Source organism: Scatophagus argus, chromosome 3, assembly GCF_020382885.2.
Source record: "Scatophagus argus isolate fScaArg1 chromosome 3, fScaArg1.pri, whole genome shotgun sequence".
NCBI classification, from domain to species: Eukaryota; Metazoa; Chordata; class Actinopteri; family Scatophagidae; genus Scatophagus; species Scatophagus argus.
The window spans coordinates 25,162,569-25,188,462 of NC_058495.1; the positions used below are offsets into that span (position 1 = coordinate 25,162,569).

The 25,894-nt window shown below is 41.4% G+C and overlaps 1 long non-coding RNA gene across 1 annotated transcript; it reads left to right on the top strand.

Moving 5' to 3' along the window:
- Positions 1-14,396: 14,396 nt before the first annotated feature.
- Positions 14,397-25,307, top strand: LOC124056997. The gene is made up of 3 exons (XR_006843042.1): positions 14,397-15,745; positions 23,376-23,515; positions 23,677-25,307. It is a non-coding gene; the product is annotated as an uncharacterized LOC124056997 (long non-coding RNA).
- The last annotated feature ends 587 nt before the right edge of the window (positions 25,308-25,894 follow it).

Here is a 25,894-nt window from a genome sequence, read left to right on the forward strand (position 1 = left end):
TAATACAAACCAACTGTGTCTAAATCACCATTTGCATGTTGCAGCAGATAAACAGACTTTCGCTGATTAGTCGCCTTGAGAACTTGAGGTCAGGTTTTTCTCTCGCTCTTGGCTGACAGTCCAAGAACAATTTGCAAAGCTGCTGTTGGTTATTTGTTTATACATTCAAAAAAAAAGTCCAAATTCCAATGCAAATAAGATTAATGCTGAAACCGAACTCTGGAAGTGTAGGTGGTCATCTCAGCCAAATCAGGGGTTTGCACATTTTTCTTGTATTTGCCCAGGATGGTCGGGGAAGTTTGCTTCAAGGTGAATCCGTGAATCTGCCTGGCGCCAGGTGTCAGTCAAACAGAAAAAACAGATCAACGAGCAGCTTTCATCTGTCAGTCGGTTGCATGTGCTTCTGCTATCCATCCATCCATCTCAGAGGTTCCTAGACTTCTCTTTCGGACAGATGTAGACATTTATTTTCTTCCTACATTCATGCACCTTTAATCTTTCCTCATCTCTCTTTTCACCTGTTCCCTCCATCAATCAATGCCTAGAATCCTTTCCTTCATTGTCTCTGTTGCGCCTCCTGATGTGCTCCTTCCTCTCCTTCCTTTTTGTCCTCCCTAATTATGACCTATTGTCACTAATGCTGCTGAACTCACACATGAAAGTGAAAAACATGTTAATGTTATTACAGGTTTTGGTTGGCAGTAAAAGGAAGGCACATATATTTTGAGGTCATGAAGGAAAAGACGAGGTAATCAGTGAAAGAAGGAGTTAGCAAAAGAAAGGAGAAAGTAAAGAAGAAAGACATTGCTGTATTCCCTCCATGAGTCTCCTCCACCCCTCTGCACTGCTCTGTGCCTCTCGTCCTCCTCCTCCTGGTCTCTGTGGTGAACCACATTGTTAACTGTGGTCCAAGCCTCAATGGCTGTTTCTCGTAGACCTCGTGGCAGCACAATGGCACACTGGGCGGCCGGTTGCCACAAAGCTCCGCAGTCAAAACAGCTCCATCAACCAGCAGCTGAATACTCCAGAAAACTCTGTGACCACTTCATGTTTGGGTTAATAAGACGATTTGAGAAGAAAACACACCCGTACCCACACAGCTGACTGGCTGAGTCCCAGATTCCCCTAAATTCCACCTAATCTTTCCTCTCTTCATCTGTTTATGTCACAAGTAAAACCAGTGAAAAAACACTTCATAGTTTGATAATTATGTCTTTTCCAGAAAAATGTGAATACTGAACAGTAAACCATTAACTCATTCTTGATGGGAATTCACACAAACATACACATTCTTTCTTTAAGAGTGTTGGAAGCTCTTATTTATATTTTTTGAAGTGAGTTGACTTTATACTGAGGCCAAAACAGAAGAGACACAGAATCCGAATTGCTTGGGTTATTCTGCTGATGTTTCTGGCTTTAATCATTTTCAGACTATTTTTAATACATGCTGACCAGACTGTGGTGGGCTAAACTGATCTATAAACCTCCAAACCATCCATGTTTTTCTCTGCTGGGCTTTGCCTTAATTGACCGAAATTGAGTCAGTTATGGTCGGCCAGTTTAGAAAAAGAACAAGTGTGATGTCTTTGGTCTGCCAGCCATCACAACAGTTTGTTTTTTCTTTTCTTTACTTTTCACATCAAATATGTGAACTGCTTCAAAGCTCCAACTGTAGTTATTCACAAACTGCATAAAATATTACTAGCTTATAAATAAAAAGATTAAAGGTTGCAGGAATGCTTGTAACTGGTTATTCAACGGGCAGCCAGTCCTAACATACTGCATATTGCACAGTTACGAAGTAGTTTTCCCCGCATCCTTTAAAGCTGCAGCCAACTGTCAGCTGAAGGGCACGTCCTGTGCGTGCTGTGTTTCTTCTTTGGTAAAGTTAGACATTTATGCACGCTTCATTTTCTTTAGTGGGTTTTCTCACTGAGTCTTCATATCCACATTGTGTGGTCGCTTGCTGCCGGGAATTCACACACACACACACACACACACACACACACACACACCAAAACTGCAGTGTCAGGTATCTGCAGTCTCTGCCCTTGTTTGGTGAAAGAAACATTTTCTCCAGCCTCATTAATTATCTTCTACCTTTAACTCTGTCGCTTTGCTCCCTCCCTCCCTCTCTCTCTCTCTCTCTTTCTCTTTCTTTCTCTCTCCTACACACACACACACATGCGCACACCCATTGGGACTTGTAATATTTTGAATTTCCTTTTTACCAGCTCTGGAAAATTTTTACCTCAAACCAAAAACGGATGCAGACTGTGTGGAAAAAGAGGGATAAAAGCTATTCTATAAAATAAGTAAAAAATGTTTAGCATGATTATCATCTTTCAGCTCCAGCACCTATCAGTGTATTTGCCCTTTTCCCCTTTTTTTCTTTTAGGCAGACACAATTGTTCTTTTGTTTACTTTCTGGTGATCATTAGCAGTGACCTCACCTTGATTTCACCACCTTATGAACAGCATTTAAAGTAGTTGTCATGACCACTCTTAGGCCTGAAACATCACACAGAGTTAACACATGTTCACATGTGCTAACTGCGTTTTGGTATTTTCTTTTTTTTAAGTTACTTTATTAATCCCAAGCTGGGAAATTACTTCTCTGCATTTAACCCATCACTGATTGAAACACACATACAGTGAAACACACAGGAGCAGTGGGCTGCATCAAGCGCCCGGGGGGGCATATTGAGGGTTAGTGCCTTGCTCAAGGGCAGCCGGTTAATGGCGGGTGGGGACATTATCACTCCACCACACTCACACTGCCCCACAAGACATGTTTAATTGAATTTTTGCTTTATAATGATAGCACCAAATCTCATTTTTTATGAAATGCCTGTTCCTTTGACTCCTCTCTATTCACCTATCTATCCACCTCTGCTAGCATCTCAGGTGAGTAAGACGTAAGGAGAGACGGTGAGGGAAGGAACCAAGGTTGTACAAACAGCAGCTTACAACAACCAGAAAACGTCCAGAGTCTCGCTGTTCTGACTGGAGAACAGAAATGTCTCTGCTCATGAAGGTGCCATGCAGTCCTTTGGCACCTTAGACTGTTTTGCCATCCTGACAACTGAAAGTTCAGTGAAGTACACCTTGGCCACAGAGGTGGCACGTCAGAAAGCTCAGAAAACAGTATCCAGATATCACACCCATACATGACTGGTTAACATCTCTTTTCCAAACCTGCTGCTGGCATAAAGCCTCCGCTCTTCTGGGAAGGCTTTCCACTAGACTTTGGAAACTGGCTGCAGGGGATTTGCTCCCATTCAGCCACGAGAGCATTTGTCAGGTCAAACACTGATGGTGATAAGGCCTGGCTGACAGACAGGATTCTGTTTCATTCCGAAGGTGTTGGATGGCATTGAGGTCAGGACTCTGTGCAGGCCAGAAACCTGAGAAAAACATTTCTTTATGGACACAAATATCATTGTTGGCTAAGGCATTACGATTTTCCATAATTGGAGGGAACCTTGTGATAAACAAAAAGAAACTGCCCCAGACCAGAAGTACAGCAAAGTATGCAGACAGACAGGGATATTTACACACAGTACTTTTGTCTTCTCGGGTATCAGGACTTGTATCAGGACAGCCGCTTCCAAGTCTCTCATTAAATGCTAATCAGAATAAAATCTCTTTGTGAGAACTCAGCTCACATGATTTAGGCTCACTTTACGAGGCTAGTAAATAATGCAGATATGTGAAAATCCCAGCAGGCCTCTGTGTTCCTGAATTCAGCACTTTATACAAACTGTAGTTCTGTACCAGCTAGGAAACCTGCTAACACGATCTGGCTTCAGTGGGTGTTGAATTATACTGCATTTACGTCTGTGTGTGGGTGACACTGCATGAAAGAAACTGATGGAGAGAGAGAGAGATGGAGAGAGTGTGATTATGAAAGGGGGAGAGAGGCGAGAGACAGAGAGAGATGGATGGAGAGAGTTGGTGTGGTATCAGTTGTTTCTGAGTGAGCCAAATGGCTGTCAAGATACCTTCTCATATTCCATACAGAGACTGTCCTATCACACACACACACACACACACACACACACACAGCAGTAAAAAGTTTTATATTATCCTCCAGGCTGCTGCTCAGAGGCTTCAGGGCTTCAGTCAGTCATCTTTTTATTGGCTCTGAGCAGCAGCTCCTCTGTCTCATATGTTTATTGTGAACGAATAAACCAGCGCAATATCATTTATATTTAATAGACTTGGAAACAAACAGGAGAAGCCAGTCTGTTGTTTGCATGCTGAAGTTCTTCTCTCGGCTGTAGGATACAGAATTTGTTCTCTCAAATCCTCTGCGGCTCCTGGTTGACAGGCTTCATAAATATTTTCCTGTCAGATTTGATTCACGTCTTCCTCTGTCTTGTTATCAAAGGGATTTAACTGGAAGAATTAATGACTGCACACATTCACATTTATGTTAACTAGATTACACTGATTAGGACCCCCTCTCCCCACACACACACACACACACACACACACACACACACACACACACACACAACAAAGAGCTTTAGTGGCTTCAGTAATTATTAGTATTAATTATTATTATTAGGAGGAAGTCGGGTGAGTTTATAATAGAATCTCGAAGTCCAGGAAGGAGGACGTGATTTGGTGATGGTTTTATTTTGAATTCCTCACAGCAATGTTTACAGCTGAATATGTCTGGCCGAGCAGAGCCGACTGGTCGATTGTTTCTCGGGCCGAGGGAAACAGCCGTCAATGAGAACAACAGCAGACTACAGTGAGTCTGTGTCCTGACTGTTGGTTTGGTCCCATATTAGCATGTGTACTTCTGCCTTAGAGGCTTATGTAACTGTGAGTGCTGTATGTATATATACTGGCCTATCTGTGTACATAAAGCATTAAAACATATTAGTTAGTAGCACTGGGCTGATAATATACACCAGCACATGGTACGCATCTTTTCAAAGAGAACTCACTTACTGAAAAGTATTCATGATTTTTCTCTCTTTGCCAGCTGAAGTTTGAGGTGAAATGTAAATGATTATTTAGAGAAGTAAACAATTTATAAAGTCCTGTAAATATGTTGAGTACAGCAGAGAAGTCTGTAAAGCACCTTTTCCTGTTCCATGCTTTATCAAACTTAATTTTGTCTTTATAAGGGCCACATTCAGTGAGGATATACCAGGTTTAACTCCTGGTATTCCCGCCTCTTTCTCCTTTATTTCCCTTTCATAATTAACTTATTTTGGTGTTTGGCATGTTTACACTTTGTGACAGATTCAGACTCAGTGTTTTTGTGGCTGCACCATGTCATTAAATGTACATCCCCCAAGACACATTTTGAAACTTTGTGATCTCCATTCAAACAATTCAAAAAAAGCACTGCTTTGTAAATATTTTCTTTCTTACTGAGAGTGAGATGACAAAACTGATGCAACTCTTACACATGCACATTAAATATCCATCAGCAGTCTGACTTGGCTGAGCCTGAATACTGGAAACCGAGGAAACACCTCTGAAGCGCAGCGTTGGTCACAGTTTTGCACTCTGGATGCTGATTGGTGAGCTTTAGAGGTGCTGGTAAGCAGATTTTGTTACCTTTGCACAGAGTCAGGCTTGTGTTTCCAGGTGTTGTGCGAAGCAAAGTTAGCTGGCTGATAGAAATTTCATATTTATAGTCCAGACATGAGACTGTGACCTTGTGATTGTGATGTAGCCTAACTTTTGACAAGAAAGTGTACTTCCTGAAGCGTTTTTTCCTTTAACTCTTCCTGAAATGTGGGATTCATCGCAATCCAGCGTGCCTGTTGGAGGTAGAGGAGGGTAGGCATCATAAGGTCTTCCAGATTTCAACACCACATAGAAACTTGACTCCAGCATTCATAATCAGCGTTGTTGCTGGATACTGTTGGGCTTCTGAACATCTGAAGCATGTCGGCGAAGGGCGTGAGGTCTGCTGATCCTCCCGCCTGCTGCTGCAAATCTTCTGTGGAGCGGCGTGATGACAGACGGCAGCATGTGCTCAGGAGACAGACGGAGTGGAAATCTGCAAGCTGCCTTCAATGAGCATTGTTACCGAATGTTATTTATGTTATGTAAAGTATTTTGACAAAATGTTCGATTAGATTTCAGTAGCACCAGTACCAGCACCAACTGGGAAAAACAAAAGGTCAGGTACTCACAATCAGAGTTTCCAATTTTTCTATAAATATTCAATGAAACCATAAAAAACCAAATCCCAAGCAGAGCTGGCGAGGAACTGAGCACATGCATTTAAGTTACCAAATAACTGCAATCTGTTTCAGTTAAAACATCAAATGTTGGTGATTTCAAAGATATTACATTTGAAAATATTAAAGAGCTTATATGTAGAACATTAACTATGTTGCTATATTAACTTTGTTGCTTTTCAACTTTTTATCATATGTGAACTTCTGCTGTCATACTTCTAGACAACAGACGACAGGGTTAATCAAAGGCGTTAGAGCAAATCTGAGTGTCACTAAATGTCCTTGATTTGATTGGCAGACGAGAAAGACGGTGCAAATACAAACCAGAGAGCCAATCAAATCCACGTTCGTGTTTATGACTGTTTAGCGACTTTAAAACAGTTGTGAGAAGCTAAATAAAAAGCATGCAGGTCAGATGTAACAAGTTTAATTGCTTTAACAAAGTAATTAAAATAGTTTTGACGCACATTACATGTTTAACAAGTTGTGTCTCTAACCATATAAAATTAACCTTCCCAATCCTGGTAACAAGAGGTGACAAGAGAAAAGAAGATGGCGGCGATAGACAGAATGTTTGCTATGTTTACTCAGCTGTAGCTCTGTTGGTGCTGAGTCATGGAAAGTAAAAAGTGTGAGGAAAACAAGATTTATAATGCACTTCATTCATTTTCCTAATCTAATATAGGCTACATAATCCCTTATTCTTATTCGGTAATAAGTCATGTCTTAATCGTCTAATGACCTAAAGGACAGACCTATTTTTGTCTCAGGCCAAGAGGGACAGCCAAACAGCCCAAGTATGCCAAAGCTGATTGGTGGGGCATGCAACTCTGCCAGAGCTGTGAATATTTCAGTCAAAGAGTGGTATTTTTCATATTTTATACTTGTTAGAGGCCTGAGGATGTACAGCCATGTTGTACTTCACACGAAAAACAAGAAGTGTGGCTGTTGGCGGTTAGGGTAGGTATTATTAGGGCAGAAAGTTGTGTTTTTCTTTTATCAATAGAGATTCATCTTGAAGGGGTCCTGGCATTACAAACTGAACCACTGAACCAACAGCAAATGTTTTAACTGCCATTTTGCAGCAACATTCAGAAGCTTTAGAGGAGACACAAGCAAAAACTTGTTCCCACAGCTGTTGCTAAGACAGCAGCTGTGAGATCGTTTCCTTTTACCTTGTGCCTTTTAGCTGTGATCTGCAGCTGAGTACAACATGCACCTATGAGACAAATGAGTGATGAAACACAAGAGAGGACAAATGAGTTCACCAAATAACTGTGATAATTACTATCATCTCGTATGTATGATGATAATATTTGAGTAAACTACTACCATAGTGTTTTCTAATCTTAAGAACATTTTTTGTACTTAAGTAATCCTTTTTAACACATTAAATGTCTATTTTGGTTGCATTTGCATACCAAGAGGTTTATTACACAACTGATGTTGGGGCAGTTAGACTATCAGTGTTGGCAGCCCAGTGGACAATCTGAGCTCAACCACACAAACCTGTCAAACGTGTTTCTGTTTCAACTTTATGCTCCCATACAACAACTTCAATTCACCCATATAAGTTACAGTTTCTTTTATCATTTCTTTACGACTTAACTGAACCTCGAGCAGAATTCTGCAGCTGTAAAAACAGCAGTAAAAGCCAGTTTGAACACAAAAGCCTTGTCATGTCACCTGACACTCACTTATATTATTGAGTTTTATGGTGGAGATAATGAACCCATATAATGTTGGGCAGTAACATTCCAAGAATCTGTACTCAAGAGTGTTTTGCTCAGAAAAAGGTAAAAAGTAACTAATTCAGTCACAAAAGAATTAAAGGAATGTGCTGCTGCACAGTAAATGGACAATAAAAGAACACATTCGTGGTGTTTGTGTGTGGATGGTGAAGATAATAAGGAAAAATAAAAACTCAACCATAACAGAAATACATCCTCAGCATGTTTTCTTAGGTTGGGTGGCAAATTTTTGTAGGCAGTGATGTGTGAAAAAAAAAAACCAAAATTTTTCTTCAATCACAAAATCTGAAATATGGCCTTCAGAGAGGGCCAGGGATGCTGTGGTGTGAGGAGCTGCCATCTTTATCTGCCATCATCATCATCAAAACTGTAGCGAGCACTTTGAACTCGACTTCACTGGTTGACTGTGTTTTTCAGCCTCTAACCCTGACCTCCCTTTAACTGCCTGTGAATGCCTCCCTCGTCCAGCTATGATCTACACTGTAACTGTTAATCTAAGCTAATTTGACCCAAAGTCCAAAAGGACTGTAGAAGACACCCTCTACCTTTGTCAAACTCATATTAGCTTGATATAAACTCCTTAAAGCAAATTTACACATAAAGAGGACCGAATTTTATTCCACACACATTCATGTAAATATCAGAAAATCTTTGTGTGTTCATGGAAAAGGACTTTCAAGAAACAACTTCTGTCAAAGCGTGAGTAACATGAGTAATTCCTTGTCATTCAACCAGCAGAGACATGACCATGTCTTGGTCTTTCATCATACAGACTGGCAAGAAGAATGACTGATCTGATTCATAACCTTATGAGGCGCAGAGGGTCTACAGTAACAATGGTTGGAATCTGTCTCAATCCGATGAGACAGATGACTGCCTGAAAACACACCCTTGTGACGTCAGCAACACCTGATGAAGTGTGTTTGTGACAGAACAACATGTTCAGGTATCTTTCCATGTAAGTCAGATTAACAGGAACTTGAAATGTGTCATTTCAGATTTACTGCTCCATCAGAGCATAAAAAGAAATAAAAAGAATTTTGCTGATTAGGTATATCAGCCTATCGCAGCTACCCTTGGTGGCTGCCTTTAGAGTCCGCCTTTACTCCACCAAGGCTTCCTTTGCACTGTCACTGGACCCAAATCTGAGCCTTGAAGCATTCCTGAAGAAGCCCGTTAGACTTCTGATAATAAGTCAGATCTGTGGGTGTTTGACACTTGTATTTTGGACCAAACAGGAAGAGGGAGACTCTTCTTTCTCAGGAGTGGAATGAAAGAGTTTAAACAGCACAAGGTTTAAGTGACCATCGACTGCAGTAAAGTAAAGCAGAAAAATCATCCAAAAATTATCCATGTATCTATTTCAAAGAAAAAGGAAACAGAGGGGCTTTCTGTGAAGGGGTTTAGTTTTCTGATTTAAACTAGTTTGAATTTGCAAACAGAGCAACAAAAAGTCAACCTTAACCCTAGAACACTAACGTCGGGTGATTTTCGCCCACACAATTTTGAAGTGATCGAATTTTACAACCAAATGAAGGGATGTGTTGATACTTTCGACCAAATGTGTGCTCAGTACAGCTGTGAAAGAAAAACCAAGAGGTGGCCACTGTGTGTCCTATATGGCATGATGAACGCTGGTGTGATAAACTGTATTTTATCCGAGATATTATATCGGGTAAAATATACCCAACGTTAGTGATGGTGTTACTAATTTTAACGTTAGTGTTCTAGGGTTAAACAAGAGCCTGGCTCAAATTCAGTTTGCATCTTGTGAGGTTTTTATTGGTGCATTTCAACAATGAACACCAGCATGACAGAAATGTGCTGTTTTTAACCACTGATGAAGTCAGACATGAGGTTACTGTTTACACATTAAGGAAGGATGTGTATGTGTGTGCATGTACGGAATGTGTGTGTGATCAAATGACTACAAATACCAGACTGTGAAAAAAAAATCACATATTTTCACCCCCTTTTCTTTTTTTTTTAAATCGAAAGGTATTTTTTAATCTATAAATAACTATGCTAACATGTATTTCTAAGCCTTGTGAGTTCAATTTTTGTGTAAGTTGGTGGGTCAATCAGGAAGCTGTTCACTTATCTACCATTTACTGATAAACAGATAAGGCCACAACATGACTGTTTCCTGCGCCTGAGTTGGCCGTTGTTTTGAAGATAACTTGATACATGCAATGTGGGTTAAAACTCGATGCTTATTTGTCTGTTTGGTATGTTGGGGATGGATTTTTGTCTTCCTGGCTGCATTTGTTGATTTAGCCGCCAGCTCTGACCTGCAGTGAAGTCTGCTGGGCTGCTTTACGGCACAAACCAGGAAGAGAGCAGAGTTGTTCCAGAGTAAACAAGCTAAAGCCTGTAATCCCTTTCACAAGTTTACATGGAGTGAATTTGTTCTCATCTTAACATTGTCTCTGATGCATTAGCTCTTCTACTTCTTCTTCTTCACTTCTGTAAACACCAAGGGATTCACAAGATGTTCGTGTCTACATTCATGCAACCCACCTCAGAGCAGTGAATTAACTTTTGAAAAATCATGTAGCATCTAGAAGTCCTTAGTATGGGCCAAGTTCCAAAAACACCACACTGTACAGTTTCCTAAGTTCAACTCTAGCGCAGTGTGTTTTCAGAGTGAGGTCTGGGGACTTCCAGAGGTCCTTGAGGGGATTCCAAGGAGTCCATCCGCACGTAATTCAATAACTGAATGTGTGATTATTTTGGTCATGGGTTTCATACACTTACTTTCTGTGACAAAACATCTAAAAGTAAAATTCTTATCAGATGGTGCACCCTGGGCCAAAATGTTATCAAATGGGAGTACTTGCTTGAATTTGTGTCAGTTTAGGGGTCCTTCACATGGAACCACTGTTCTAGCCCATAATCGTTGATTTTCTCACATGGAACAAAACTCCTCCGAGGACTGCAAGGACGTTGCAACCATTTCGCTCATTATTGGGTAATTGATCTTGCTGTGTGGTAGACTGTCACTGTGGTTGAGACCAGTTATGTAAGAGATGAATGGCTGCATATTTGTGGTTCATCCTGTTGTAATGTACAATGGAAAATCCCATCTCTAAATCGCATCTAAGGAGAATGTAGAAGTGAGTCAACAAATTGTGTCAATCAAAAGCATCGTTCAAATTGTTTTGTTCATTTCAAGACTCATAGACACAATGTTGCAGATGTTGTAAATTTCACCGCCATAAGCCATCAGCAGTGATGTTTCAGAGAATATCACAATACCTTCAACCAGCATTACAACTCCAGACCACACGTAACCAGGCCAGGCCAGGACCTCCACATCTGGGTTCTTCACTTGCACGACCATAAGAAAGCAGTCATATGGACAGCTATGACAACAGCTGGTGTGTATGACCAAAGAATTCCTGTGTAAACTGTCAGAAACCGTCATCCTCTTTGGGGTCTTAACCTGACTTCAGTTCCTCCTTTTCATCTAGAATGGGGAAAACGTCACCTTCAGTTTTCTTCATGGGTGAATCAAAGTTTACATTGGGGAGATGAAGCTTGTAGGGTATCACGTGGGCAAGCAGTTTGCTAATGTCATTGTGGCGAAAAGAGTGCACCATGTTGACCACAGGGTCATGATATGGGCAGGCATAAGCTCCAAACAGCCGTCATGGGTTAGATTTTTATTGATGGCAATGTGAATACACAGATATTCTGTGACAAATTACCACAAAGGCCCATTGTTGTGCCATTCATCCACTGACTTCACCTCATGTCACAGCATGATGTAGCACTGCCTCTTGTTGCAATGATTTGCACACAACTGACTATATGCCAGTTCTCGCTAGACCTGGAAACTCACCAAGCCCGTAACCCCTGGAGCATGTTTGGCACGCTCCTGTTCGACATGTACGACAGCACGTTCCAGTTCCTCTTAACTTATCCACATAGCTACTGAAGCGGAGTGGACAACATTTCACAGATCAACTCTATGTGAGGGAGATGCGTCGCACAGCAGTAAATGGACTGACCTGATTGGCTCTTTTATTCTTGATGGTATCTGTGACCAAAAAATTTGTAACCCAAGTGATGTGAAGTCCAAAAGTCAGTGTCTAATGAATTTGTCTTCCACATTATTTATGGCCTATTTGCACATTAGTCTTAGAAAAAAAATATATTTACTCCTTATGCTTCATGTAAAGACAATGTCTATGCCACACATAAATGTGTATTTCTTAAAGGCAGACTTCAGATCAGGTATACACACCGTTTTCAAGAGCCATGTGAGTCAAATAAGGTGAGAGAGATAAGTGCATTTCTATTTCTTTTTTTATTTACATCGAACCATCAAATCCCTGTGTTAATCCTAATTTCAGTTAAACTCCAACTGTGCAGCACTGGTGTCAGTGTGAACGTGGTTAAACAATCATGTCATAATGTATTGGTGATATGGGTGTTTCGGCCACAGCTGACATTACAGCAGTTGAAACTGGCAGTTCCAGTTTTAACTGGCAGCGAACACAACCAGTAAAATTCCACTTCTTCTTTGCCTTTGTTTGCGTTGAAAGGATTTAGGATTTAACATAGTTTTCTAAATCCATGTATGGCAAACTGTGAGAGTGGAAATTGGGCTTGTGAATGTTCATCCAGTTTCACTATGACCAGAGGTTATGGAACAGGGCTATCTGTGGGCAAAACTTTATGAATTTAATGAAAAGAACGCACATGCATGTTTCTGTGTTTGTGCTTGCACACAGCTTTAGCTGCAGAGTCTGATGCATCTGGAGTCTGTGCTGGTGGCTCCAATATGAGACCTCATTGATGAAACACTGGAGGCTGATGTTGGGCCGCAGAGCCTCCAGGTGGAGACACGCCAAGAGAGGAATCTTGTGGAAATGTCTTCTTCTGTGTGTGCATATGTACTTTGCGTGTGATTATGAAATAATACCATGTTCCCCCTTAATTTTAGCTTACCTCTTCATGACAGACAGCCCTGTTTTCATCAAATCAGAGGACATTACACTGACTTACTCTCATGTCCTGGACAGCTGCCCTCACCACAGGTACTGAGAACAGGTAAATTGGTATGACATCAGTTCAGGATCACACAGTACCAAAATATTGTTAAGCTCCTGGACAAACAGTGCTCTCATCAGTATTTATGTTATGTTAATTCATGATCACTTAGCATAGCTGGCATTTTCAAATTCCCAACCACTCATTCCCTAAAGAAGACGGAGCTGCTGGTGCCAGGCGAGTACGCTTTCCGCTGGGTTATTGCTTATTTACATTTGGTGTTCTGCAGTCATGGCTGACAGGTCAATACGTTCAAAATGTGAGCTCACTTTGGTTGTTAAATTTAATTAAAATGCAGCTAAATGCTATGTATGTAAATCATCCTCAGTGCAGCCTCCTGGTTTCAGTGCTGATTTTTGAGGTTAAAAATGTGACTGCCTCAAAGATTTGCATTTCTTCACTGCAGTGGAATTGAGATGGCTTAAGTTTGCATGCTAGTCAACAGCTAATACAACATATATCAAACTTAGTGAGAGCTATTCTCCAGACAACCAGCGATAGCTTGTTTTGTGTTGCTTATATATATTATATGTTACATAGTTTAATATTTTCAACCAGATACCACCAGTCTGGTAATGAAACAAACTCACAAAATTTCAAGTAACTAAATATTCTCACCCAGATTTTCCTTTCGAGAGAGAGAAAAATACAATTGTACACCTACACCTGAATTCGAGTTTCTCTCTTTAACCAAACTAAAGACAAGCTTGTATTACACATTTTATGACACAAAGTAGATTCATTATGAATCACCTCAGTCTCGAGTCCCCTGCCCCCCAACACCCCACGTTGTGAAGTCATGGTCCATGTAGACTCAGTCAACTATAGGACCCACAGCTCCATGGCCTACTGAGCTAACACTCACGGTAGCTACAGCGAAGAGAATAGTGAGCAGCCGTTGGCGGTGACTCTGGTGACATGCTGCTTCCTGTGCTTTTGAAACTGCCATCGAATTCTTGCCATATTTTAATAAGTTGTCCCTGGACAGGGACTTGGCAAATCTTAAAGTCAAGCCAGGGATAATGACCAACAACGTATTCATTATCAGGAATTAATGGGCGACGTGGAGGCCAGAACTGTATGATACTGGTTCATTAAGGATTTATTTAAGTGATTTTTAGCTTTAGTGTGGTTTGACCAAGCTCGAACAATGCCAAGTCAATTTTGTACCAGAAAACAGCTCGGAGTCAGTTGCAGGTTTTGGACCACTTCTACTTTACTAGTAATTGAACTGCAATAATCTAACATGAACAACTCACTGAAGTTCCAGATGAAAGAACTACTCTGTGTCATCATACTGTTTAATCAGGACAATCCACTGACCCAACTGCTCTCCAGACAACTGTCACTATATTCAGCCCACCTAGTTGAGACTAAGTTTCTTGTAGAACTGGTTGTTTCACTTTCTTTGCTATTTCAAATATTACTGACTCATTCATCTCATTTGTCCAGGACAGTGCTCAGTGCTCAGTGTTTGTTCAGGCATTTATTCTGCTTAAATTGTTCTTTTGTGAAATAGCACACCTGTTAGTGCCTGCATAGCTGCTAGCCAGCCTGCTGGAAGCATCCCCCTCTGGGCTTGTTCAGGACTGTAAACTCGAGATGGTTGGTTCCTTGACTCTACAGGCAGAGGAAGTCGGTCAGAAATCAGCCGTGTTTTTCCTAAAAATTTGATTTTAGGAATGTTCTTTTCAAATTCAGGTGCAATTCAAGAGTCCATACCTGTGTTCACCTGATTGAGGTGCTCTAATACCAGTTCAAACTTTGAAGTTGTGCATAGCCAAGACACACTTCCATTTGGGTGCAGACCATGATGACGCAGTCACTCTAAAAACTTATGTGATAAAATGTCTCACTGATGTCTGAGCAGGCGATAAGCCTCAAGGGGGGGTTGCGCTTCCTTCTAAGATGTTCATGTGGCTCCGTCTGCCCGTAGTCCTACACTGCTCTTCTTTTTCCCTCAATACATGTTGTCTGGCCTGTCTCGAGCTATGAAGAAGCATATAACACAGAAAAGCACACTGTCACAAAAAGACGCTGCTGGCGCATTGTAACTGAGAGTATGGCAGAAGTTTTAATCGACCATTTGACCTTTTAAGGTTCAGTGACTTAACCCGCCACAATAAATAAACCACAAAGCTTCAGGCCCTTCGTGCTTGTTAATACAAGTCATGATGTTGCATGAAAGGTCAGTATATTATGTAATATGTATGTGTTCAAATATGCAAGTTTGTCTCTGCACTCATGGTGCAGTCTCTGCATAGACACTCTGTCTCTACTCTGTTTGTCCTCTTTGTCAACTTGACATCCTCAAAAACATTCAGATTTTCCATCTCCTGTTCATCATATAATGAAAACAACAAGACTCTCTCCTGCTTCTGATCAGCAGATTGGTTTTATTTCCCCATCTGACTTCTTGTTTTTAATTTCAGCTCCCTGCTTTTGTTCTCTAATTTGGTTTATTGTCGCCTGTCTGTCTCCTGTGTGAACCTGTGGTGCGGCCATAGAGAAAGTGGATTTAACTTAGTGGCTTTGTGGACGTGTGTGCTGCTGCTGCTGATCTTCTTTGAGGTCGAGGTCACCGTGTTTGTTGTCTCTTGAAGAATTTGTGTTTATGATTGTGTTGTGAGCAGATGTGAAACACGAACAGCACCCACAGCATGTTCGCCAACGGTGCATGGAAAAAAGAGAAGAGAGAAAAAAAACCTTGAGAAGGCTATGGTATGTTGCAGATTTATTTGATAAAGCTGATACATAAAGTATCCGAGCTTGTCAAAATCACTAAAACTTTCTATTGTAAGAAAACACAAAACAAAAAAAAAATGATGATTAATACAAAATGTCTTAAATCGGGACCTAATAAAAGTGCCACTGTTCATAGTTATGACAAAAAATAAATAAATAAATTCTCAGTTGAGTGTTTACTGTAAGGACTTTTGTAACTTGGACCTTTTTGTGAAAGAAATTTCAAGGAAGCTTCTTGCTAAAGTGCTCTGCAAAAAGTTTTGCAATGAATTGGCCTCCAAATTCCCCAGAGCTCAATCCAAACGAGCATCTGTTTGAGGATGTGCTGGAACAAGTTTGATCCACAGGGGCCCCACCTTGTGACTTACAGGACTTAAAGGATCTGCTGCTGATGCACTGGTGTCATACAGAACACCTTCACAGCTCGAGTGTCCATGTCTTCGAGCTGTTTGGCAGGTGGATCTGATGCTGTGGCTGATGGCCGCAGAAACGTCAGAAAGTTTATTTTTGCAAATTACAACTAATACGTGCATATGAAATGCGTCATAGTAAAATAGAAAATAATGGTATGAGAACATATATTTAATTAAAATACAAGTAATTTGAAAATACAAAAACAAATTCTAAATAACCTGATATCATCACAATTCAGGCATTAAGAAGCCTCATTATGGATCTGAGCTTCACCCGCCTTCACTGAAATGCTAATTTTCCACATCATAGATACATATATAAGTTTTTATATTTACATATGAAGCTTCTTTAATTTCAGCTTTCCGATCTAAACCAAGCTGTTGAGTATATTTGCCAGTTAGAGCACATGTGTTTGCTAATTGCTCTTTTATCCCGTTCACTGTCTTTTGGTAAGCTGAGGGCGACATTTGCCCAAACAAACCAAAGCAGCTTCTTTGGTGTTTGGAACACAAATTAAATACAGGAGTTCACATCAAGCGTGTCGCTGAACCTGACAGGCTGTGTCACATGGCTCACCTGTGGTTACCCAAAGACTGTGATTTGTTACAATTTACATCTTATTTTTTTCTAGCAGGAAAAATACAAATTACAAAATACTCAAAAATAATAAATATGTATATTAAATGAATTTAACTGAAATGCTGCCCATCTCTGATGGATGATTGATGCACTGTTCTGCATAAGTCCGTCTTCACCTCTCTGCAGGCCACTTCATGCTTATCTCACAGTCACACTGATAACATTTAGCCTACATTACAGGTAGTAGTCAGATAAGCTGCCGGACGGCTTCTCAGCTGCTGATTGCTAAAATAGGGTCAAATCACATGGAAAACACAACATGTACGACTGTTTAAGTGTGTCAGAGCACGCTGGTGTGGGCAGAGTCAAGTCAGTTTTTGTTTGAGGGATCTTTAAAGTGAGGGAATGACACTAAATGTTTCCAACTAAAATATGTACGGATATTTCCAGATGTGGTGCAACTGTGGGAAAAATCACTTTAGATCTAAAATGAACAGTTTTCAAAATATGACCTTGCAAAAAAAAAAAAAAAAGTGATCTCTTGGATCAACTTGCCCCTTGTAAGTGGTAATTGGAGCCACATGGTTGTGCCTTTGTTTATGCTGAAGTTAAACAGAACATTTTGACCTAATATAATATTATATGAAAGCCAGCACAAATTCAGTGCCAAATAAATTCTTGGAGGTTTTATTCCAAGATAAATTACAGCTTCAAAGGCCAGTTTTCTTCAACAGGGCATATTTAAAATTGTCAGAACAAAATCCAATTTAAAATTAAGGAAAAGAAAAATAAGTTGCAATCCTCACAGAGCTGAGCTACTCAACATCCCACTTGTCAGAGCTGCTGGGGAATAAAAACTTCTGCTCCTGGTTGTCCAACAAAAAGTTAAAAGCTTTGTCATCATTTTACAGTTTACATTGAGATTTAATAATAAGTTAAGCTGCACCTAAATAAATGCTCAACTATTAATTTCTTTGTATTTGTATTTCTTTGTACTGGATGCAAAAGAACTTAAATGTGTTTACCACTTATTCGATAGGCTTGTCTCCATTACAGGGAGAAAAATGGATGAATCTTCAAAAAATATGGGTTCACATGACCAATTTTGTTTGTGGTTGCCTAGAAACAAAGCTTCTAGACAACCACTCAGCCTTACAGGCTCATATTACCCCGCTGGCCCCTACTGATGCTGCATTAACAGTACTGCACCAATCAACCACTCACACTCAACAGACTGTGCATGTCTTTACCTGACAGATCAATAGTGAATTTTCTGTTTACAGTACATATAACACTTTACCTCTACCACTACACTCTACCTCCTTAATATTTTGTAAGTCCCGCAAGACAGCTCTGACCTGTTGGGGGAAAGGAAACAGGACCTCTGGGGGGATGTTGTGGTCACTGGCATCAGAATGTTGGATCCTTTGGGTCTTGTGCACTGGGGGTGGATTTGGCTTATTCCACAGATCCTTGATCAGACTGGGATCTGAGGAGTCTGCTGGGCCATTGTTGTGGTCCTTGAGACATTCCTGAGTTGTTCTTGAAATGTGATAGGGTGCATTGTCCGGCTGGGGGGAGGCTGTCGCTGACTTTGTCTTTATGCTTTGTTGTCCAGAGACGTCTTAACTTGTATGCGTGAAGAAACACATGGGATAGTGAACCAAAGACTGTAAGCCTCGCTATGAGAAAATCTCTCTCACCTCTGCCTTATCAATCACATGCCCACAGTGGGGATCACGTTGCTTGTGTTCAGAAGGTTTGGGCTATAATTTTGCTACAACAGCAGTGAAATGGTGATGATGAGATGTCCTTGATGCTTTGAAAAAGCTTAACGTAGATTTGTACATTTTTCCAACAGAAATTAAATTAGGCAAAAAAAACACAAATATACAGTAAAATGCATTTAACTGACAAGAAACAATAGGTGACTCGCTAAGTTGCTCATAAACTGTTGAAAATCTTTCACAGCAGGCAAGCTGTGATAGACATTTCATATTTCATACATTCCAATTAGTTCCCAATTAGCACTACAAACATTAGCATTTGCAGACTTAACTCTCGTTGGGACAGGATTAACATTCCAGTGGGAGGTGGGCAGTGTAGGGAAAGTCATGTGACGCCCAGGACGGGGCCTAAACTGCATGCTCAGTAGAAGACAACCAGCTCTTTGACTTTTAAACATGATAAGGTCATGATAAAAGCCTCGTCATCATTTTACGGTTAAGGTGCACCTAAATAAATGCTCAACTAAGATGGGACGTCCACATTAAGGGTCAGTCGCCCAATGGAAAGAAGATATGACCAAGTAATGGGTCCTAACTTTGAGTTGCAGGTTAGGATCAAGCTGAATCAAAGCCACTGCTGAGATCCAGTTTATGGGCCACACTTGCTACCAGGGCACCCCATTCCTATTGGTATTTTGTAATCCTGGCTGTGTAAGAAGGACCAGCAAACTACCCACGAATAGCATCACCTGTGGAGCAGAAATGCAGACAAAATTAAACAGTTACATTCCTGTCTAAATATCTCACAAGGTTCTTACTGATTTCATCATTGGTTCTACCTTTTCATCATTTAACCTTGAACTCATGGGCACAGGTAACGTTCCCAACAACAAGAAAGTATTATTTAGCATGATTATCCATCCAAGTTTGTCAAAACAATTTTGTGAGATGCTTTGAAAAAGCTCTGATAGCAGCAACATCTCGGATGGAATACGTCCCCTCAACATCTCTGAGCTATCCCCCTGAGTGATCCCCTTTATTTCATGTCTAGATATCAGAAATTCTTAAAGTAAAAGAACAGGTGCTGGGAAAAATGAAATTTTTAAGACTTCATCTTCATCCTAGTCTGCTTATCTGGGTCTAGGTCACGGAGGCGGCCACTTCCACCAGCTTGTCCGGGGGGATACTGAGGCTTACCCAGGCCAGACGAGAGATGTAGTCTCTCCATCACGTCCTGGGTTTGCCCCGGGGTCTCCTCTTGGATGGACCAAAACTCCTCCTAAGGAGACGTCCGGGAGGCACCCTGACCAGATACCTGAACCACCTCAACTGGCTCCTCTCAGTGGGGAGGAGCAGCGGCTCTACTCTGAGCCCCTCCCAGATGTCCGAGCTCCTCACCCTGTCTCTAAGGGCTGAGCTCAGCCACCCTGCAGGGGAAACTCATTTCGGCTGATTGTATTCTTTCAGTCGCGACCCACAGCGAGGGTTGTGAGGGTTGGGATGCATTGCCGGGTAAATTAAGACCTTCACTTTTCTTTTAAAACATTTAAAAAAAAAAAAAAGTTGTTAACAATCTCACATCAAGGTCTTCCATTGTCATGAGCTAATTTCCCAGTGTGCGTGGGTGTCTGTATGTCCTCAGAGCACTTTCCATGACTGCAGCAATGAGGGCAGATTTCTATCATTGCTCAGAGGACTGTGTGGATGGAAAAAAAAAATACATAGCTGGACTTGAATCTGAGACATGACAGCATTCTCCGCTGGGTTTGTCTCTGGCACCATGCAGAGAGCATGGCAAGCATGCGGCTCACAGTGACACTCTGTGGGGAGTGACAGGTTGGGGTGCCGGGACACAAATTTATGGTCAGGGCCCAGCAGCCCCTTTTTACTGAAAGACCAAATAGTTGTGGTGGAAATCTTGTATGCTTTGCAGTAACAATGAGATAATGTTATAGATTTACTTTATACTTGATGTAATTAGTCTGTAGTCTTAGTTGTGTACTGCTATAGTGACCAAACAATGACCTGGTGAACCTACTGCTATAGCCCCATCATAAATAACTTCCTGGGTAAAGCAGAGGCCAGGGTGACATCTTGATCCCACAGGAGATTACACCCAGTCCTAAGTACCTGAAATGGGTCACTGCCTTTTTATTGTAGCCGACTGTTTTCGTCAACCTGTAGAGGAATGTTTGTGAAGCTCCAAACAAAGGACCAGACACATATCAGAGTATATAAATGGGATGAGGTCTTCAGTCAGCGGGACACACCTCTGAGCTGCTTACTGCCATGTGGTTCTGTGTGTTGCCTCCTCTCTATAGAGAGATTAAACATTTTGGTGCATGCTACCCTTCCAGTGTCGTTGTTTTTTTTCTTTTTTAACTCACTACAGGCAGCCAAGAAATTGCCGTAACATAGTAACACCAGGGCGGCACAGTGGTGCAGTGGTTAGCACTGTCGCCTCATAGCAAGAGGGTTCCAGGTTCGAATCCCGGTCTGGACCCTTCCCTTCCCACAATACCAAAAACATGCACATTAGGTTAATTGGCTACTCTAAATTGCCCCTAGGTGTGACTGTGAGGGTGTGTGGTTGTTTGTCTTTGTGTGTTGGCCCTGCGATTGACTGGCGACCAGTCCAGGGTGTACCCGCCTCTCGCCCGTAGTCAGCTGGGATTGGCTCCAGCTCCCCCGCGACCCTGACGGATAAGCGGTATAGAAAATGGATGGATAGTAACACCAAATAAATATACCAGAAATGCAAACAGACAGAAGGAATTAGAAATAAATCTCTCTCTCTCTTATAGAAGCCTGCTTTAATTAAAGGCCTGGTTCCCTCTGCAGTGGAAGTAAACACTGTGAAAACTACTATTTGAGGGAATACAGTATATGAAAATCACTGACATCCTGGGCACCTCTGCATATCTGATGCCATGCTATCTGACTGGTAGAGATGAGCTCTGGCCTCCGCTGTCAGTTTCACTGGTTTTGATAAAATAAAGTCTTCTGGACTCTATTTTGAATATGGACAGAAACAACTTGATGATTTTGTTGTTGTTGTTGTTTGGCTCTGTCTCTTTCCACTGAAGCCGTGCCCCCTTCCCCAGTCTTTCCTCCATAACAGACCTGTTCTACAACCTTGACAGAAGAGTGGGAAAACATTATGAGCCTCACTTTTGTTTTCTTCATACTAGTCTCATCATGACTGTTAGTCTAAGAACGCATGCACCTCTTCCTTACTTTACATCCCTATTAAACCGACTTCCTTACAGTAACACTCCCTCCCTTCTTTCAACACTTCTGTCCAACCACACCCGAGTGATTTAGATAAAGCCTCCCTATTTCCCACCTTCCTCCCTCCTTTCCTTTCCCTCCTGTCCCCTTCCTCCTGGCTTCCTAACTCCACCCCTTCCTTCCTAACTATTCCCATCTCTCCTCAACTCTGTCTGTACTTCTTAACTTCTACTCTCCCATTTTTCTCTCCTTGGCTAAGAAGCAGACCCAACGGCAGCACACTCAGGACATGAGAGTAAAGTTTCAAACCAGTGTTTAAGAGGAAAGTCTAAGCTGACAGCCCAAAAATTCAGAGTCCAGGCAGATGAAGACAGAGTCCTGTGAAGGGAGGCGGAAGGTCTGTGTATCAGGTGAGGGCAAGGTGGCCATTCATTGAAGCGACTAGCAAGAGAATAATGGAAGAAATAATCCAGAGAGGAATGGGTACCGGAGGAATTGTTGGGGTAGGAAAGCAATAAGCTGGACTGAAGTGTTTACCATAGACTGTAGCAATCTGGTGGAGTCTGGATGAATGAGCCGATGCTTAAGCACAGGCAGCTTCAGGAGGAGTCGATTGAAGGAATGACTTGCGGCCGTACAGATGAATTGGTGGGAGGAAAGTAGGCCTGCCCTGCCCAGCTCTGGCTTTGCATATGTTTTATTTGAGATGAACTGAACACAACATTGAGGAAGTTTATGAAGGGCTCAGGAATGTTCTCATGTTTAGCAAAGCCTTCTGCACTGAAAACCTTGTGAGTCGTCGTAAAGGACACAAACACTAAGACTGCTCAGCAGCAGCGAAAAAGAGGTCACTCCAACGTAACTCCAGTTCTGTAATGCAATGACAGAATGCTGTTCAGAACGTAATTAAAGCATAGCGACGCAGCTGTCCTTATACGGCAACATCCTTCCACGATAGGGTAGGATAGGACAGCATAATCCTTGTTAACATTTGGAGGAAAGTTTACTAAAAAAAAAATGTATCATCTGAATTAGCTTATTCAGACTGCAGAAGTGGCCTGTGAGCTCTGGTTGGACTTAAGAAAGCATGCGAGGAGTCTTCCTCTGTCTACTGTAAGGGCTCCTGTGTGCAGCTGCCTCTCTCTGCATCTTCCTCAGCTATCTATAGCTGGAGGTGACGTTCCAGGCTGTGATTCACCTTCTATTAACGTGACAGTGGAGTGGAACTGCCTGGATGACTTACAGTACAGAGCTTACAGTTCGAGGCAGATATACTGGTCATGGTGGACACGATCTGCCGGGGTGGGGGAACTTCCACACGTACTGGGTGCTCAAAGCAAACTCAAACTGAATGACTAATTGAAAGCAAATCTGTCGGCTAACACGAGAAATAAAGTCCCTGTCAAACTTTAATTTGATGTGATGTTTGGTGCCTTAGTGCTGTAACCACACTTCACTTCACTTTTTCCCCACATCCGAAGAACACACAGCTATGTGACAACAGTTTTCAAATCTCAAATCAGAACTCGATCATTTAAGCCTGAAAATCCATGCGCTTACCTTGTTTGCACGCCTTGTTTTCTAAATGTGAATTACAAATGTTCTTGTCTTAACTATCTCAAACCCTAAAGTATGTGATTCAAAATGTTTTTCAGGGCACTACGCAGTCTTGGAGTAACTGTCACTTCTGTCACTACTGAGAACTTGGCCAACAAACTGCCACTGACAGACTGAAGAGTCATCTCGTTCTTCAGGCTTCCAAGAGAGGAAAAATAATTATTTCCATCCCCAATTGGTGAGGATTCTACTTTAAGCAAGCAACTTAACAGGCACACGCTTGCTTGACTGTTACTCAGGCATTTTTTGTATGTGCAAACCTTAATGATGCCACTATTTAGCCATAATAAGTGATGTCTTTAGTCAAATACTCGTGTTTTTTTTTTCACTTTTACAAAGATGGCCGCAGGCACAAAGCAAAGCGTTCTAATGACAGCAGGACAATCAGCAAACATCAACATTGTGCTCTGCCTCCCATCCCATCTGTGTGTCAGCATCATGTGGTATGTCGGCCCAGAGACCTTGTCTGTCAGGAGCAGGATGCAGAGTCTCCATAGGCTCTGAAGATGGCTTGTTTCCATGACAACCATCTGTTAACTCACATCGTTCAGCTTGCTCTCACTCTCCTCCTTTCTGGAAAATCACATCTGATCTGATGGAGACGTCGCTCTCGAAAAGAGTCCGCCGTGACATGTATGTGACGTTATTGCTGTGAAGCTGAATTCAGTTCACGTCATCTTGCCTTGGTTTGTCTTACTGAAGGTAACAGCTAACTTATTAGTGCCAGTCAAAATGGTTTCAAGAATGAAGCAGCAAGCGTACTGCTCAGCCAATATAGTTCTGTAATAACATACATGTTTGTAGGCCATACAGGCCATACAAATAGAGTTTATGTTTTCCTCTTTCCATTGTAACAGCAACCACAGAACCATAATATAAGGAAATATTCTACTGTGCCACATGAACTCAGCCATTAGAAGGGGAATACACATGAGCTGGATTCTTAATTTATTGATCTTGTTTTTAAACTATGGCAATTTCTACAACTGAGCACAGCCAAGTCAACAGAAGAAGGCAGACCACACATTTGGCCTGAAAATGAAAACACAGAGATAAGAAACTAAAACTGAAGCCAAGCCAAACGGCACTGGTGCTGAATGGATGGAGCAATCAGAAAAACACTGACTGCCTGGGGTGTAAAGTGACTTTTCATGACACATCGTGACCAATGTAACATTACAAATGCAGAATTACCTCAGTCAAAACAAGTCATCTCACATGTCAGTATCAGTTTACAGGCATACACAAACATTTTGCTTCTGCTTGAGCCTGTTCAGTTACTACTTATTACACAGGCTAATCACCTCGTTCATACTGTCTGTACTGTTTATAGTTTATTTATCATGTGCTACTAATACTACTTATTAATTCACTATGTCAGTAGGCCATTAACATCACTGGGTTTACAGGTTCGCCTCCCTGGGGTTGAATGCACCTATGGCACATTTGTGCTGCTTTTGATGGATAAAAGCATCCATCAGATCCAGCATTCAGGGTGATGGAAATGCTTTTGTAAGAGAGTGAGGAAGGCTTCCAGGAACACAGATGGAGAAAACATTAGACAACATTATCCGTTAACTGCCCATCAATACCAGGTTGAACCTGACGTCTCTGTGTGGTTCAATACTGCAACAACAGGGAGATGGCAGTTGTCTGCCTATTCAGTATTTTTATGTTAACAATGTGTAAAAATTGTAATCATAAAATGGCTCGGCTGTAGTGATGAACACAGATACACCATATGGACCAAAGTATCGGGACAGCTGACATTTACACCAACAGGAATTTTAATGACACCTCATTTTAAATGCACAGACAGCTTTGCAGCTCTAACAGCTTCCAGTCTCTAAAATTATGAAGTGTTTCTGTAGGAATTTTTGTACTTTTTTGTGTTCTGTGGGAACCCCATCCAACCCCATTGGATGGGGTTGAGGTCAGGACGCTGTGTGGGCCAGTCAAATTCTTCCACACCAAACTCATCCAACCATGTCTTTATGGAGCTTTGCTTTGTGCACTGGGGCACAGTCATGCTGGAATAGAAAAGGGCCTTCAACAAACTGTTGCCACAAAGTTGGAAGCATAGCATTGTCCAAAATGTCTTGGTATGCTGAAGCATTAAGATTTCCCTTCACTGGAAGTCAGGGGCTGAGAACAAACAAAATGTGTCTCAAAACCTTTGTCTACCTATAGTGTAGTTATCACTCAGCTCATGTCTAAGAATTTTTTTTAGTTTTAGTTTATGAAGAAAATGAAGGCTGACTGGCGATTCAGTCAGATCAATCAGTCTGGCACCATTTCGCCTTCAAGTCTTCATTATAGACTGAATTAATAAACCAACACATTTCTATGGCTGATATTTGCTACTCTGCAGAAAAAGAAAAGTGCCCCAGTTGTTTTTGCAAGAGCAAAGACAACAATAGCAGCTGGAAACGCTGTGAGCTGGGGGAACTGTCTGTTTCCAATATCAATTGTTACTGCTTTGTTAATGAACATGGTTAATTTAATGTTAGCGTTAATGACGTTATTTGTCATGTTTAAAGCACATACTCATCAAAAC